Genomic DNA, 15117 nt, shown 5'->3' with positions numbered 1-15117 from the left:
TATATATATATAGATATATATATAGATATATAGATAGAGAGAGAGAGAGAGAGAGAGAGAGAGAGAGAGAGATGGTGAGAGGGGTTGTCTCTCATCTGAATTACCTAATTTCTGTCGGATCAGCTCCCTCCAAGGGAGGCTAAAGTAAAACCTGTGCAGTCTGCGGAAGCATTAGAGTTTTGGACCACCGGGTTTGCACGATTGCACAAGTCCAGCAGCAACTCATCACTGAGAGACAGGAAGGGTTTAAAACTCTCATACACTTTGTGCTCTGGGCACTGGTGCTAAAAAGTGGGCAGTAAGTAGGCTGGAGTCTCTTTAGTGCCAGTGACTGATGTTATTAGCTGTGCCAGAGGAGCATAGCAGATTGTGGCTGCAGGCCATTGCATCAGACTGACCATTAAGCACTTTAGTGCTGGGACATTTGTTTTCACCTGTTTGTTTATTTAATGCGCCTGTTTGTCCAGGATTATGTCTATGCATGATAAAGTGCAGTGTCTGCAGCCATTAAAGACACTGCTTCACTGAGAACCTGCCTGTCATGAGTCCTCATTCCTTCAACCATGTTACTATATATATATATATATATATTATTATTATTTTTTTTTATTATTATTTTTTTTACTGAGTGCCAGCACTCAATAAAAATTTTAAATTAACCTCAGTGTCCTACATAATGCCTAACATGCAAGCTAGCGTGGATGCATAGGTAGAAAGAATGGTCGTCACTCAAGGATTTGAAACTAAAAGAATATTGTGAACAAACTTTGTTTACAGTATACTTTTTTGCTTTAAAAATCCTTGAGTGTTGTCCCTTCTCTCGGTATATGTTTAATGATGCAATTGACCCCAGTCCACCTAGTGGCCACCTGCATCTACCTCCGAGAGGGGTTGGGGATTGTAGGTTAGGTGGCACTAGGCTGAAGCTTTGCCTTGGGGGCAGAGCGACCTTGCACCGGCCCTGTGAACACTTATTGGTATGTTATAACACTAGAGATGTGCGGCGGGCACTTTTCGTGTTTTGTGTTTTGGTTCTGGTTCCATGCTCGTGTTTTGGATCTGGATTGGTTTTGCCAAAACCACCCTTTCTTGTTTTGATTTTGGGTGTGGATGACTTTTGAAAAAAACATAAAAACAGCTAAAATCACAGAATTTGGGGGTAATTTTGATCCTACCGTATTATTAACCTCAATAACATTTATTTACACTCATTTCCAGTCTATTCTGAATACCTCACATCTCACAATATTGTTTTTAGGCCAAAAGGTTGCACCGAGGTGGCTGTATGACTAAGCTAAGCGACACAAGTGTGCGTCACAAGCACCTGGCCCATCTAGGAGTGGCACTGCAGTGGCAGACAGGATGGCAGATTTTAAAAATAGGCCCCAAACAGCACATGATGCAATTAAGAAAAAGAGGTGCAATCAGGTAGCTGGACAGCTAGGCTGAGCGACACAAGTATGCGGCACAAACACCTGGCCCATCTAGGAGTGGCACTGCAATGGCAGACAGGATGGCACTTAAAAAAACTAGGCCCCAAACAGCAGATAATGCAAAGAAGAAAAAGAGGTGCATTAGGGTAGCTGTATGACTAAGCTAAGCGACACAAGTGTGTGGCACAAACACCTGGCCCATCTAGGAGTGGCACTGCAATGGCAGACAGGATGGCACTTAAAGAAACTAGGCCCCAAACAGCACATCATGCAAAGAAGAAAAAGAGGTGCAATGAGGTAGCTGTATGACTAAGCTAAGAGACACAAGTGTGCGGCACAAACAACATAAGACGTGCTGGAATTTGCCCATATTTAATACACGCACAATATTGGTGGCACAGGAGAGCGTACCCCTAAACCACACACACACACCCACACACACACACACACACACACACGGCAAAGCCTGTAAAGTTTATTTAAATAATAATAACCCTTTTATTTGGAAATATTATAATAATATGCAGCACAGGCGAGCGTACCCCTACACCACACAAGGCAAACCCTGTAAAAATTATTTGGATAATTATATAAGTAATGTATATAACACTTTTATTGGAGTAAATAATATACAGCACAGGACACCACCACTGGACTTATGGCAGCACAAGACACCACCACTGGACTGATGCAGCACTAGACAGCACCACTGGACTGGACTTATATGGCAGTACCCCTGGACTTATACGGCAGTACCCCTGGAGTTGTACGGCAGTGTCAGACAGGATGGCACTTTAAAAAAATAGTCCCCAAACATCACATGATGCAAAGAAGAAAAAGAGGTGCAAGATGGAATTGTCCTTGGGCCCTCCCACTCACCATTATGTTGTATAAACAGTAAAGATGTGCACTTGAAATTTTTCGGGTTTTGTGTTTTGGTTTTGGGTTCGGTTCCGCGGCCGTGTTTTGGGTTCGACCGCGTTTTGGCAAAACCTCACCGAATTTTTTTTGTCGGATTCGGGTGTGTTTTGGATTCGGGTGTTTTTTTCAAAAAACACTAAAAAACAGCTTAAATCATAGAATTTGGGGGTCATTTTGATCCCAAAGTATTATTAACCTCAAAAACCATAATTTCCACTCATTTTCAGTCTATTCTGAATACCTCACACCTCACAATATTATTTTTAGTCCTAAAATTTGCACCGAGGTCGCTGGATGACTAAGCTAAGCGACCCTAGTGGCCGACACAAACACCTGGCCCATCTTGGAGTGGCACTGCAGTGTCACGCAGGATGGCCCGTCCAAAAAACACTCCCCAAACAGCACATGACGCAAAGAAAAAAAGAGGCGCAATGAGGTAGCTGTGTGAGTAAGATAAGCGACCCTAGTGGCCGACACAAACACCTGGCCCATCTAGGAGTGTCACTGCAGTGTCACGCAGGATGGCCCTTCCAAAAAACACTCCCCAAACAGCACATGACGCAAAGACGAAAAAAAGAGGCGCAATGAGGTAGCTGTGTGAGTAAGCTAAGCGACCCTAGTGGCCGACACAAACACCTGGCCCATCTAGGAGTGGCACTGCAGTGTCACGCAGGATGGCCCTTCCAAAAAACACTCCCCAAACAGCACATGACGCAAAGAAGAAAAAAAGAGGCGCAATGAGGTAGCTGTGTGAGTAAGCTAAGCGACCCTAGTGGCCGACACAAACACCTGGCCCATCTAGGAGTGGCACTGCAGTGTCACGCAGGATGGCCCTTCCAAAAAACACTCCCCAAACAGCACATGACGCAAAGAAGAAAAAAAGAGGCGCAATGAGGTAGCTGTGTGAGTAAGCTAAGCGACCCTAGTGGCCGACACAAACACCTGGCCCATCTAGGAGTGGCACTGCAGTATCACGCAGGATGGCCCTTCCAAAAAACACTCCCCAAACAGCACATGACGCAAAGAAAAAAAAAAGAGGCGCAATGAGGTAGCTGTGTGAGTAAGCTAAGCGACCATAGTGGCCGACACAAACACCTGGCCCATCTAGGAGTGGCACTGCAGTGTCACGCAGGATGGCCCTTCCAAAAAACACTCCCCAAACAGCACATGACGCAAATAAAAATGAAAGAAAAAAGAGGTGCAAGATGGAATTGTCCTTGGGCCCTCCCACCCACCCTTATGTTGTATAAACAGGACATGCACACTTTAACCAACCCATCATTTCAGTGACAGGGTCTGCCACACAACTGTGACTGAAATGACGGGTTGGTTTGGACCCCCACCGAAAAAGAAGCAATTAATCTCTCCTTGCACAAACTGGCTCTGCAGAGGCAAGATGTCCACCTCATCATCATCCTCCGATATATCACTGTGTACATCCCGCTCCTCACAGATTATCAATTCGTCCCCACTGGAATCCACCATCTCAGCTCCCTGTGTACTTTGTGGAGGCAATTGCTGCTGGTCAATGTCTCCACGGAGGAATTGATTATAATTCATTTTAATGAACATCATCTTCTCCACATTTTCTGGAAGTAACCTCGTACGCCGATTGCTGACAAGGTGAGCGGCGGCACTAAACACTCTTTCGGAGTACACACTTGTGGGAGGGCAACTTAGGTAGAATAAAGCCAGTTTGTGCAAGGGCCTCCAAATTGCCTCTTTTTCCTGCCAGTATAAGTACGGACTGTCTGACGTGCCTACTTGGATGCGGTCACTCATATAATCCTCCACCATTCTTTCAATGGTGAGAGAATCATATGCAGTGACAGTAGACGACATGTCCGTAATCGTTGTCAGGTCCTTCAGTCCGGACCAGATGTCAGCATCAGCAGTCGCTCCAGACTGCCCTGCATCACCGCCAGCGGGTGGGCTCGGAATTCTGAGCCTTTTCCTCGCACCCCCAGTTGCGGGAGAATGTGAAGGAGGAGATGTTGACAGGTCGCGTTCCGCTTGACTTGACAATTTTGTCACCAGCAGGTCTTTGAACCCCAGCAGACTTGTGTGTGCCGGAAAGAGAGATCCAAGGTAGGTTTTAAATCTAGGATCGAGCACGGTGGCCAAAATGTAGTGCTCTGATTTCAACAGATTGATCACCCGTGAATCCTTGTTAAGCGAATTAAGGGCTCCATCCACAAGTCCCACATGCCTAGCGGAATCGCTCCCTTTTAGCTCCTCCTTCAATGTCTCCAGCTTCTTCTGCAAAAGCCTGATGAGGGGAAGGACCTGACTCAGGCTGGCAGTGTCTGAACTGACTTCACGTGTGGCAAGTTCAAAAGGTTGCAGAACCTTGCACAACGTTGAAATCATTCTCCACTGCGCTTGAGACAGGTACATTCCACCTCCTATATCGTGCTCAATTGTCTAGGCTTGAATGGTCTTTTGCTGCTCCTCCAACCTCTGAAGCATATATAGGGTTGAATTCCACCTCGTTACCACTTCTTGCTTCAGATGATGGCAGGGCAGGTTCAGGCGTTTTTGGTGGTGCTCCAGTCTTCTGTACGTGGTGCCTGTACGCCGAAAGTGTCCCGCAATTCTTCTGGCCACCGACAGCATCTCTTGCACGCCCCTGTCGTTTTTTTAAAAATTCTGCACCACCAAATTCAAGGTATGTGCAAAACATGGGACGTGCTGGAATTTGCCCATATTTAATGCACACACAATATTGCTGGCGTTGTCCGATGCCACAAATCCACAGGAGAGTCCAATTGGGGTAAGCCATTCCGCGATGATCTTCCTCAGTTGCCGTAAGAGGTTTTCAGCTGTGTGCGTATTCTGGAAACCGGTGATACAAAGCGTAGCCTGCCTAGGAAAGAGTTGGCGTTTGCGAGATGCTGCTACTGGTGGCGCCGCTGCTGTTCTTGCGGCGGGAGTCCATACATCTACCCAGTGGGCTGTCACAGTCATATAGTCCTGACCCTGCCCTGCTCCACTTGTCCACATGTCCGTGGTTAAGTGGACATTGGGTACAACTGCATTTTTTAGGACACTGGTGAGTCTTTTTCTGACGTCCGTGTACATTCTCGGTATCGCCTGCCTAGAGAAGTGGAACCTAGATGGTATTTGGTAACGGGGGCACACTACCTCAAGAAATTGTCTAGTTCCCTGTGAACTAACGGCGGATACCGGACGCACGTCTAACACCAACATAGTTGTCAAGGCCTCAGTTATCCGCTTTGCAACAGGATGACTGCTGTGATATTTCATCTTCCTCGCAAAGGACTGTTGGACAGTCAATTGCTTGGTGGAAGTAGTAAAAGTGGGCTTACGACTTCCCCTCTGGGATGACCATCGACTCCCAGCAGCAACAACAGCAGCGCCAGCAGCAGTAGGCGTTACACGCAAGGATGCATCGGAGGAATCCCAGGCAGGAGAGGACTCGTCAGAATTGCCAGTGACATGGCCTGCAGGACTATTGGCATTCCTGGGGAAGGAGGAAATTGACACTGAGGGAGTTGGTGGGGTGGTTTGCGTGAGCTTGGTTACAAGAGGAAGGGATTTACTGGTCAGTGGACTGCTTCCGCTGTCGCCCAAAGTTTTTGAACTTGTCACTGACTTATTATGAATGCGCTGCAGGTGACGTATAAGGGAGGATGTTCCGAGGTGGTTAACGTCCTTACCCCTACTTATTACAGCTTGACAAAGGCAACACACGGCTTGACAAATGTTGTCCGCATTTCTGGTGAAATACTTCCACACCGAAGAGCTGATTTTTTTGGTATTTTCACCTGGCATGTCAACGGCCATATTCCTCCCACGGACAACAGGTGTCTCCCCGGGTGCCTGACTTAAACAAACCACCTCACCATCAGAATCCTCCTTGTCAATTTCCTCCCCAGCGCCAGCAACACCCATATCCTCCTCATCCTGGTGTACTTCAACACTGACATCTTCAATCTGACTATCAGGAACTGGACTGCGGGTGCTCCTTCCAGCACTTGCAGGGGGCGTGCAAATGGTGGAAGGCGCATGCTCTTCACGTCCAGTGTTGGGAAGGTCAGGCATCGCAACCGACACAATTGGACTCTCCTTGTGGATTTGGGATTTCGAAGAACGCACAGTTCTTTGCGGTGCTTTTGCCAGCTTGAGTCTTTTCATTTTTCTAGCGAGAGGCTGAGTGCTTCCATCCTCATGTGAAGCTGAACCACTAGCCATGAACATAGGCCAGGGCCTCAGCCGTTCCTTGCCACTCCGTGTGGTAAATGGCATATTGGCAAGTTTACGCTTCTCCTCCGACAATTTTATTTTAGATTTTGGAGTCCTTTTTTTACTGATATTTGGTGTTTTGGATTTTACATGCTCTGTACTAAGACATTGGGCATCGGCCTTGGCAGACGACGTTGATGGCATTTCATCGTCTCGGCCATGACTATTGGCAGCAGCTTCAGCACGAGGTGGAAGTGGATCTTGATCTTTCCCTATTTTTGGAACCTCAACATTTTTGTTCTCCATATTTTAATAGGCACAACTAAAAGGCACCTCAGGTAAACAATGGAGATGGATGGATACTAGTATACAATTATGGATGGACGAGCGACTGCCGACACAGAGGTAGCTACAGCCGTGGACTACCGTACTGTGTCTGCTGCTAATATAGACTGGATGATAATGAGATGAAATTAATATATATATATATAATATCACTAGTACTGCAGCCGGACAGGTATATATATTTATTATGTAATGACGGACCTGCTGGACACTGTCAGCTCAGCACCGCAGACTGCTACAGTAAGCTACTATAGTAGTATGTATCAAGAAGAAAGAAAAAAAAAAAACCACGGGTAGGTGGTATACAATTATGGATGGACGAGCGACTGCCGACACAGAGGTAGCTACAGCCGTGGACTACCGTACTGTGTCTGCTGCTAATATAGACTGGATGATAATGAGATGAAATTTATATATATATATATATAATATCACTAGTACTGCATCCGGACAGGTATATATATTTATTATGTAATGACGGACCTGCTGGACACTGTCAGCTCAGCACCGCAGACTGCTACAGTAAGCTACTAGAGTAGTATGTATCAAGAAGAAAGAAAAAAAAAAAACACGGGTAGGTGGTATACAATTATGGATGGACGAGCGACTGCCGACACAGAGGTTGCTACAGCTGAGGACTACCGTACTGTGTCTGCTGCTAATATAGACTGGATGATAATGAGATGAAATTTAATATATATATATATATATATAATATCACTAGTACTGCAGCCGGACAGGTATATATATTTATTATGTAATGACGGACCTGCTGGACACTGTCAGCTCAGCACCGCAGACTGCTACAGTAAGCTACTATAGTAGTATGTATCAAGAAGAAAGAAAAAAAAAAAACCACGGGTAGGTGGTATACAATTATGGATGGACGAGCGACTGCCGACACAGAGGTAGCTACAGCCGTGGACTACCGTACTGTGTCTGCTGCTAATATAGACTGGATGATAATGAGATGAAATTAATATATATATATATATAATATCACTAGTACTGCAGCCGGACAGGTATATATATTTATTATGTAATGACGGACCTGCTGGACACTGTCAGCTCAGCACCGCAGACTGCTACAGTAAGCTACTATAGTAGTATGTATCAAGAAGAAAGAAAAAAAAAAAACCACGGGTAGGTGGTATACAATTATGGATGGACGAGCGACTGCCAACACAGAGGTAGCTACAGCCGTGGACTACCGTACTGTGTCTGCTGCTAATATAGACTGGATGATAATGAGATGAAATTAATATATATATATATATATAATATCACTAGTACTGCAGCCGGACAGGTATATATATTTATTATGTAATGACTGATGACGGACCTGCTGGACACTGTCAGCTCAGCACCGCAGACTGCTACAGTAAGCTACTATAGTAGTATGTATCAAGAAGAAAGAAAAAAAAAACCACGGGTAGGTGGTATACAATTATGGATGGACGAGCGACTGCCGACACAGAGGTAGCTACAGCCGTGGACTACCGTACTGTGTCTGCTGCTAATATAGACTGGATGATAATGAGATGAAATTAATATATATATATATATAATATCACTAGTACTGCAGCCGGACAGGTATATATATATTTATTATGTAATGACTGATGACGGACCTGCTGGACACTGTCAGCTCAGCACCGCAGACTGCTACAGTAAGCTACTATAGTAGTATGTATCAAGAAGAAAGAAAAAAAAAACCACGGGTAGGTGGTATACAATTATGGATGGACGAGCGACTGCCGACACAGAGGTAGCTACAGCCGTGGACTACCGTACTGTGTCTGCTGCTAATATAGACTGGATGATAATGAGATGAAATCAATATATATATATATATATATATAATATCACTAGTACTGCAGCCGGACAGGTATATATATTTATTATGTAATGACGGACCTGCAGGACACTGTCAGCTCAGCACCGCAGACTGCTACAGTAAGCTACTATAGTAGTATGTATCAAGAAGAAAGAAAAAAAAAAACCACGGGTAGGTGGTATACAATTATGGATGGACGAGCGACTGCCGACACAGAGGTAGCTACAGCCGTGGACTACCGTACTGTGTCTGCTGCTAATATAGACTGGATGATAATGAGATGAAATTAATATATATATATATAATATCACTACACTAGTACTGCAGCCGGACAGGTATATATATTTATTATGTAATGACTGATGACGGACCTGATGGACACTGTCAGCTCAGCACCGCAGACTGCTACAGTAAGCTACTATAGTATGTATCAAGAAGAAAGAAAAAAAAAAAAACACGGGTAGGTGGTATACAATTATATATATATACAATTATATATATATATTAAACTGGTGGTGATTAATTAAACTGGTGGTCAGGTCACTGGTCACACTATCAGCAACTTGCAAGTAGTACTCCTAAGCAGACAATCACAATATACTGGTGGTCAGTGTGGTCACAATGGCAGTGTGGCTGGCACTCTGGCAGCAAAAGTGTGCACTGTACGTTAAAATATGTACTCCTGCTCTCAGACTCTAACTGCTCCCCACTGTCTCCCCCACAAGTCAGATATACATATACAGTCACACTACACTTCAGCAAGTAGTAGCACTCCTAAAAATGCTCCCCAAAATTACTAAATACTGTGTCTCTCTCTACTCTAGTCTCTTCTCTATAAACGGAGAGGACGCCAGCCACGTCCTCTCCCTATCAATCTCAATGCACGTGTGAAAATGGCGGCGACGCGCGGCTCCTTATATAGAATCCGAGTCTCGCGAGAATCCGACAGCGGGATGATGACGTTCGGGCGCGCTCGGGTTAACCGAGCAAGGCGGGAGGATCCGAGTCGCTCGGACCCGTGAGAAAAAAGCTGAAGTTCGGGCGGGTACGGATTCCGAGGAACCGAACCCGCTCATCTCTAATAAACAGGACATGTACACTTTAACAAATCAATAATTTCAGCGACAGGGTCTGCCACACGACTGTGGCTGAAATGACTGGTTTGTTTGGGCCCCCACCAAAAAAGAAGCAATCAATCTCTCCTTGCACAAACTGGCTCTACAGAGGCAAGATGTCGACCTCATCCTCATCCTCCGAATCCTCACCCCTTTCAGTGTGTACATCCTCCTCCTCCTCCTCCTCACAGAGTATTAATTCGTCCCCACTGGAATCCACCATCACAGGTCCCTGTGTACTTTCTGGAGGCAATTGCTGGTCAAGGTCTTCCTGGTGGAATTTATAATACATTTTGATGAACATCATCTTCTCCACATTTTATGGAAGTAACCTCCTACGCCGATCCCCGACAAGGTTACCGGCTGCACTAATCACTCTTTTGGAGTACACATTGGAGGGGGGGCAACTTAGGTAAAATAAAGCCAGTTTGTGCAAGTGCATTCAAATTGCCTCTTTTTCCTGCCAGTATACATACGGACTGTCTGACATGCCTACTTGGATGCTGTCACTCATATAATCCTCCACCATTCTTTCAATGGTGACAGAATCATATGCAGTGACAGTAGACATGTCAGTAATTGTTGGCAGGTCCTTCAGTACGGACCAGATGTTAGCACTCGCTCCTGACTGCCCTGCATCACCGCCAGCGGGTGGGCTAGGAAATCTTATCCTTTTCCTCGCAACCCCAGTTGCAAAGTTGCAAGAGAAAATGAAGAAAGAGCTGTTGACGAGTCATGTTCCGCTTGAGTTGACAATTTTCTCACCAGCAGGTCTTTGAACCTCTGCAGACTTGTGTCTGCCGGAAAGAGAGCTACAACGTAGGCTTTAAACCTAGGATCGAGCATGGTGGCCAAAATGTAGTGCTCTGATTTCAACAGATTGACCATCCTTGAATCCTGGCGAAGCGAATGAAGGGCTCCATCCACAAGTCCCACATACTTTGCGAAATCGCTCTGTCTTAGCTCCTCCTTTTATTTCTCCAGCTGCTTCTGCAAAAGCCTGATGAGGGGAATGACCTGACTCAAGCTGGCAGTGTCTGAAATGACTTCACGTGTGGCAAGTTGGAAGGGTTGGAGAACCTTGCACAAGACGGAAATCATTCTCCACTGCGCTTGAATCAGGTGCATTCCCCCTCCTTTGCCTATATCGTAGATGGATATATAGGTTTGAATGGCCTTTTGCTGCTCCTCCATCCTCTGAAGCATATAGAGTGTTGAATTCCTCTTGCTTCAGGTGATGGCAGAGCAGGTTCAGAAGTGTTTGCTGGCACTCCAGTCTTCGGCACGCGGTGACTGAATGTCGAAAGTGGCCCGCAATTTTTCGGGCCACCGACAGCATCTCCTGCACGCCCCTGTCATTTTTCAAATAATTCTGCACCAACAAATTAATTGTATGTGCAAAACATGGGAACTGCTGGAATTTGCAGACAAACAAACAATTTGGAAGCTGCTCAATCATACCTGGAGATAATTATATATCAGGTGCTGGAAGGGGGAGGGGTCACAGACAAACAAACAAAGAGGAAGGGGGGTGCAAATCCCCACCCCCAAATTCCCTTCCGCACACTGAAAATTACCTGTAACCATCCCTGAATCTATCTGGTAATAAAATTCAGAGAATTCGTCACAAATGTTTGCAAACACATGTTTAGCTGCTGGCCACTTCACGGCTTCTCTGATACAGCAGTCCTAACTACTTGATAGCAGTGCCCACATTGGGCCATGTAATTTGTCACAGTACGCCTCATAATAAAGGCCATTACTAAAACAGTTCCAGACTGAGAGCTAACTTACCAGGGAGCCACCCCCAGGATCTCCCATTGGCACTACAAGGAACAGCATGCCTTCCAAATGCTGCTCCCATTCAATGCCTCATGCACACAAGCAGACAAACAATTTGGAAGCTGCTCAATCATACCTGGAGATAATTATATATCAGGTGCTGGAAGAGGGAGGGGTCACAGACAAACAAACAAAGAGGAAGGGGGGTGCAAATCCCCACCCCTAAATTCCCTTCCGCACACTGAAAATTACCTGTAACCATCCCTGAATCTATCTGGTAATAAAATTCAGAGAATTCGTCACAAATGTTTGCAAACACATGTTTAGCTGCTGGCCACTTCACGGCTTCTCTGATACAGCAGTCCTAACTACTTGATAGCAGTGCTCACATTGGGCCATGTAATTTGTCACAGTACGCCTCATAATAAAGGCCATTGCTAAAACAGTTCCAGACTGAGAGCTAACTTACCAGGGAGCCACCCCCAGGATCTCCCATTGGCACTACAAGGAACAGCATGCCTTCCAAATGCTGCTCCCATTCAATGCCTCATGCACACAAGCAGACAAACAATTTGGAAGCTGCTCAATCATACCTGGAGATAATTATATATCAGGTGCTGGAAGAGGGAGGGGTCACAGACAAACAAACAAAGAGGAAGGGGGGTGCAAATCCCCACCCCCAAATTCCCTTCCGCACACTGAAAATTACCTGTAACCATCTCTGAATCTATCTGGTAATAAAATTCAGAGAATTCGTCACAAATGTTTGCAAACACATGTTTAGCTGCTGGCCACTTCACGGCTTCTCTGATACAGCAGTCCTAACTACTTGATAGCAGTGCCCACATTGGGCCATGTAATTTGTCACAGTACGCCTCATAATAAAGGCCATTAATAAAACAGTTCCAGACTGAGAGCTAACTTACCAGGGAGCCACCCCCAGGATCTCCCATTGGCACTACAAGGAACAGCATGCCTTCCAAATGCTGCTCCCATTCAATGCCTCATGCACACAAGCAGACAAACAATTTGGAAGCTGCTCAATCATACCTGGAGATAATTATATATCAGGTGCTGGAAGGGGGAGGGGTCACAGACAAACAAACAAAGAGGAAGGGGGGTGCAAATCCCCACCCCCAAATTCCCTTCCGCACACTGAAAATTACCTGTAACCATCCCTGAATCTATCTGGTAATAAAATTCAGAGAATTCGTCACAAATGTTTGCAAACACATGTTTAGCTGCTGGCCACTTCACGGCTTCTCTGATACAGCAGTCCTAACTACTTGATAGCAGTGCCCACATTGGGCCATGTAATTTGTCACAGTACGCCTCATAATAAAGGCCATTACTAAAACAGTTCCAGACTGAGAGCTAACTTACCAGGGAGCCACCCCCAGGATCTCCCATTGGCACTACAAGGAACAGCATGCCTTCCAAATGCTGCTCCCATTCAATGCCTCATGCACACAAGCAGACAAACAATTTGGAAGCTGCTCAATCATACCTGGAGATAATTATATATCAGGTGCTGGAAGAGGGAGGGGTCACAGACAAACAAACAAAGAGGAAGGGGGGTGCAAATCCCCACCCCCAAATTCCCTTCCGCACACTGAAAATTACCTGTAACCATCCCTGAATCTATCTGGTAATAAAATTCAGAGAATTCGTCACAAATGTTTGCAAACACATGTTTAGCTGCTGGCCACTTCACGGCTTCTCTGATACAGCAGTCCTAACTACTTGATAGCAGTGCCCACATTGGGCCATGTAATTTGTCACAGTACACCTCATAATAAAGGCCATTACTAAAACAGTTCCAGACTGAGAGCTAACTTACCAGGGAGCCACCCCCAGGTTCTCCCATTGGCACTACAAGGAACAGCATGCCTTCCAAATGCTGCTCCCATTCAATGCCTCATGCACACAAGCAGACAAACAATTTGGAAGCTGCTCAATCATACCTGGAGATAATTATATATCAGGTGCTGGAAGGGGGAGGTGTCACAGACAAACAAACAAAGAGGAAGGGGGGGTGCAAATCCCCACCCCCAAATTCCCTTCTGCACACTGAAAATTACCTGTAACCATCCCTGAATCTATCTGGTAACAAAATTCAGAGAATTCGTCACAAATGTTTGCAAACACATGTTTAGCTGCTGGCCACTTCACGGCTTCTCTGATACAGCAGTCCTAACTACTTGATAGCAGTGCCCACATTGGGCCATGTAATTTGTCACAGTACGCCTCATAATAAAGGCCATTACTAAAACTGCTGGAATTTGCCCAGATGTAATGCACGCACAATATTGGTGGCGTTGCCCAATATCAACAATCCCCAAGAGAGTCTAAGTGGGGAAAGCCATTGTGCGATGATGTGCCTCAGTTTCCGTAAGAGGTTGTCAGTGGTGTGCCTCTAATGGAAAGTGGTGAAACACAGCGTGGCCTGCCTAGGAACGAGTTGGCATTTGCAAGATGCTGCTACTGGTGCCACTGCTGTTGTTGCTGCGGGAGGCAATACATCTACACAGTGGACTGTCACAGTCATATAGTCCTTAGTCTGCCCTGTTCCACTTGTCCACATGTCCGTGGTTAAGTGAACAGTGGGTACAGCTGCATTTTTTAGAACACTGAGGACACTTTTTCTGATGTCTCTGCACATTCTCGGTATCGCCTGCCTAGTGAAGTGAATTCTAGATTTGGTACTGGGGACACACTACCTTCATCAATTCTCTAAGTCCCACTGCACAAATGGCGGATACTGGACGCACGTCTAACACAAACATAGCTGTCAAGGCTTCAGTGATCCGCTTTGCAACAGGATCACTGCAGTCATATTTCATCTTCCTTGCAAAGGACTGTTGAACAGTCAATTTCTTACTTGAAGTAGTATAAGGGGTCTTCCGACTTCCCCTCTGGGATGATGATCGACTCCCAGCAGCAACAACAGCAGCGGTAGCAGCAGTAGGCGTACCACTCAAGGATTCTTCCGGAGGAATCCCAGTTAGGAGAGGACTCCTCAGTCTTGTCAGTGACATGGCCTGCAAGTCTACTGAAGTTCCTGACTGTGGAGGAAGTTGATGTTGAGGGAGTTGGTGGTGTGGCTTGCAGGAGCTTGGGTACAAGAGGAAGAAGGGATAGGTGTCAGTGGACTGCTTACGCTCTTACCCAAAGTTTCAGAACTTGACACTGACTTCTGATGAATGTGCAGCAGGTGACGTATAAGGGAGGATGTTCCTAGGTGGTTAACGTCCTTACCCCTACTCATTACGGATTGACAGAGGCAACACACGGCTTGACACCTGTTGTCCGGATTTGTGGAGAAATAATTCCATACCGAAGAGGTGGCTTTTTTGGTATTTTGCCCAGGCATCACAATGGGCTTATTCATCCCACTGACAACAACTCTCTCCCCCGGTGCCTGATTTAAACAAACCACATCACCATCAGAATCCTCATCGTCAACTTCCTCAGCGCC

The 15117-nt window shown here is 45.8% G+C and overlaps 1 protein-coding gene across 3 annotated transcripts in view; it reads left to right on the top strand.

Moving 5' to 3' along the window:
* LOC134957927 (uncharacterized) overlaps positions 1–15117 on the top strand; it is a 323394-nt gene that overhangs the window by 60449 nt on the left and 247828 nt on the right. The window lies entirely within an intron of this gene.

The sequence above is a fragment of the Pseudophryne corroboree genome, chromosome 9 (assembly GCF_028390025.1).
Source record: "Pseudophryne corroboree isolate aPseCor3 chromosome 9, aPseCor3.hap2, whole genome shotgun sequence".
Taxonomy (NCBI): Eukaryota; Metazoa; Chordata; class Amphibia; order Anura; family Myobatrachidae; genus Pseudophryne; species Pseudophryne corroboree.
This window is presented reverse-complemented; position numbering and strand designations above follow the sequence as displayed.